The sequence below is a fragment of the Myotis davidii genome, unplaced genomic scaffold (assembly GCF_000327345.1).
Source record: "Myotis davidii unplaced genomic scaffold, ASM32734v1 scaffold362, whole genome shotgun sequence".
In the NCBI taxonomy this organism is placed as follows: domain Eukaryota; kingdom Metazoa; phylum Chordata; class Mammalia; order Chiroptera; family Vespertilionidae; genus Myotis; species Myotis davidii.
Window position 1 is genome coordinate 3,100,330 of NW_006297152.1, and position 3,574 is coordinate 3,103,903.

A 3,574-nucleotide genomic window follows, 5' to 3' on the forward strand; every position below is an offset into this window, starting at 1 on the left:
AGTATGCACTGAAAGAAGATAACATCAATAACATATCAAGAAATTGCGGTCTCCAAAGATGACAACATATCAAGAAACTGTGGTCTCCAAAGAAAGAGTTTTTAGTGATAAAGACAGTTGGCTGTGTTTTTAACAAAAATCAGTTCCTCTTCTTTTTGTCCCGGGGTACACAGCACAACCACATTTGCCAGCCTTCTTTGGAGCCATTGTCTGAGATCCAGCCAACAAAGTGAGAACAGGACTGATATGCACTAGACCTATCACCTGCAAACCCGCTAGAGGCAACCTTCCACTCCTTCTCTCAACAGCCCACTGGCCTCAGAGGATCCAGAGAGGAGGACAGGGTCACAGGATGAAAAAAGCCTGGGCTCCCAAAGGACCATTCAGAAGGCCACTTGAAAACCATGAATATCCTTAACAGACTCGGAAGACCAAGAAATAAACTTTCATTGTGTTAAGCAGCTAAGGTTTGGAACTTCGTTATGGCAGCTAGCATTATTTACCTTTACTAATATATCGGTTAAGGTAAAGATGGAAATAATACTTGAAGCGAATGTTTGCAGAGCCCTTAAAACATCTATCCAGAGGCCACAATTTGAAAATAAGAGCTTTGATTCAAACTTCTATAGAGAGACATACCTTCCTTCGTGCAAGGCAAAGAGAACCCTCTCTCAAAGCTACCAAAAAGTCAGCAGGGCTTTTCGTAACTGGTGAGAACACTGCTCTGAGCAAGGTAATTTCTATTTTTATGCAGTACTGTGAGAAGGTTACGGTTCTGTTCCCTCCTACCCAAAACCATTATCACCCTGGCTCACCCACTCTTCATAAATCACAGGAAACTCACATGCTGCATCCACAATTGGTTCAGTGTATGAAGTAGAGCAGGGCGTCATCTTTCCTCCAATAAATCTCCACAATGGAGGTAAAGGGGAGGCACAGTGGGGGGATATCTTCTCCACCAATCTGTTCACAGTGAATTAGCCACAGTAAGAAGGGACGCTGTGGAGAGCAGGAAGACCAGCAAAGTCAGCATTGGAGATCCAAACTCAATTCCCACACTCACTACTATTTTGGGGGGCTATATTTTTATTTACTACATATGTTATAAACATATATGATACCTGCTACAAAAAGCATTTTTTTCAAAATTTAACTGTCAAGAAAGTGTACAGTGTTATAATTTAACTAGTGACGTGGTGCACAGACTTGTGCACATTGAAAGGAAATTAATTAGAAGGTGGCCGGCAGGATAGGACTGGGTGAGACAGGCCGGACATACCCTGGAGCCAACCTCCCGCTGTCCCTCCCCAGCTGGCCACACCTGGGGTGGTCCCGTGGCTCGAAAGGCATCTGCGGAGTGAGCAGGGTCCCTTGGCCTGGCCTGCGGGGCTCGGGCCAAAATCGGCTCTCCGACATCCCCCTGAGGGGTCCCGGAGTGCGAGAGGGCACTCTAAAAAGTTGCTGTCATATAGGCTGTGGAATGCAAATGCAAGTGTGCAGTAAACCAGATTCGGGGCCAATAGTATTCCAGCAACAACATAACTCATGGCCAAAGCTGGGATTGTGCAACCTCAAGAGGAATCGGACTCTCTCCTCTCTGGTTTCAGGATGCATCATCCCAGAACCACCACTGCCAAGTCACTGCAGCTAGGCAGCTTCTGCCTTGAACGTCTGCCCTTGGTGTCAGTGCGCATCATAGCGTCCAGTCGGACACTTAGCATTAGCCTTTTATATATATATAGGTGGCACAAGTTCATGTTTTATTTCAAATTGGTTTGCTTATCACCCATTTCAAACCATTAATAGTGAAATGTTACTTAAGAATAATTAAAAATTATCTATTTTCATTATTAACAATAAACAATTCCAACAAGTTCATAAGAATTAGCAATGCCAAATATTAATATCCAAAAGTTGAGCCTTTGAAGAAGTATAAAATATAGCAACCAGTTTCTTTTTACTTTGCTCTGTGGCAATGTACATATGCAATCAAATAGGATTCTAGCATTTGTTTTTGAAAGATATTTTTAAGACGTCCTTCCATTTTGTAAGGTTCAACAACTACCACATCCAGCCAAATCCAACCCAACAGTTCACTTAATGGCTTCGGACAACCCTCACTGAGAAATTCTTATGAGTTGGGTAGAGTTGCATGTTCCATTAATATTACATAAGATGACAAGAGACATTACAAGCCAATATCATAATGACAAAGGCAAAAGAAAATACAAACATTCAAATCAGTCGTGACAAAGTTTTTCTACAAATATTTCAGATGTCATACTTTCAGGAAAACAAGATTTAATGTGTATTTATTGGGATTTTACAGTATCTATGCTTTAACTGAAAATTTAACAAGATTGGTCAGATGGAGTTAAGTCGAGTATTGCAAATTTGTTCATTTAACACTGAGTACCCACTATGTGCATAGCACTATGCTAACATTTAAAAAGTTGAGTATTAATGTCTTTATCAAGCATTATCTTAGTGTGAGGTAAAAAACACACACACCACTTTATTGAGATATGATTGACATATAAAAAGCTATATATATTTAACATATACAACTTGATGAGTTTAGAGTTATAAAATCCCTGAACCCATCACATGCTCTATGCATAAACCTATCTACCACCTCTAAAACTTTCCTCCTGTCCTCTTCCTTATTGATTTTGTGGGTATGCGTGTGATAAGGACAGTTATTTTACTACCTTTTAGTAAAATGTTAACTATACAATATGGCACTGTTAATTGTGGTCATTATGCTATACAGTCTATCTCTAAGACTTACTCATCTTTTATAACCAAAACTTTGTACCCTTTGACTAATACCTGTTTCCCTCTCTTCGTAGCTCCTGGAAACCCCCATTATTGTAATAATAAAGTCTGTGTTCCTAGTACTGACAACTCTAAGCCTACTTTGCCCTACCGTATATAAGTGGTATGACGCAGTCATTTGTCTGTCTGTGATCGACTAATACTGCAATAAACATGCCACATCCACTTATTACCAGCTATATGAACTAGGGCAAATCACTAAACCTCATCTACAAGATTAAAAAATAAGATTATTGTGAATATTAAATAAGACCAAACATATGAAAGTTACTTAGCAATTGTAAAGGACTATACAAAATGTAAAATATTGCAGTGGTTGGTGAATCTCAAGAGCTTAGATGATGTATAATCAATTGTCTTACCAAGAGAACATTGTAATGAAATTCTTAAAGCATGAGATATGAGAAGATCTTCTTTTTCTGCTTTAGTGGTTTAGTTTCCTCACACAGAAAAGCTCTAGGAGATGTCCTACAGCTGGAATAGCATTCCATGGTGATAGATAACCAGGCAGGGTTGTCAGATAAAATACAGGACATCAAGTTAAATTTAAATTTCAGATAAACATCAAACAGCATTTGGTAAAATTATGTCCCATTCATTATATATTGGGCATTCTGTATTTTCACTTGCTAAATCTGGCAACTGTCAATAAAATCAATTTTATAGATTTCAGAGAGAGGAAAGGAGGGAGAGAGAGATAGAAACATCAATGATGAGAGAGAATCATTGAACACCC

General features: G+C 39.2%; 1 long non-coding RNA gene across 1 annotated transcript in view; it reads right to left on the minus strand.

Moving 5' to 3' along the window:
* Window positions 1-841: 841 nt before the first annotated feature.
* The window catches only part of LOC102752415, a 148,760-nt gene continuing 146,027 nt past the window's right edge, over window positions 842-3,574 (minus strand). The window contains exon 3 of the long non-coding RNA XR_436144.2: window positions 842-999. This is a non-coding gene — a long non-coding RNA (uncharacterized LOC102752415). The remainder of the gene's footprint in view (window positions 1,000-3,574) is intronic.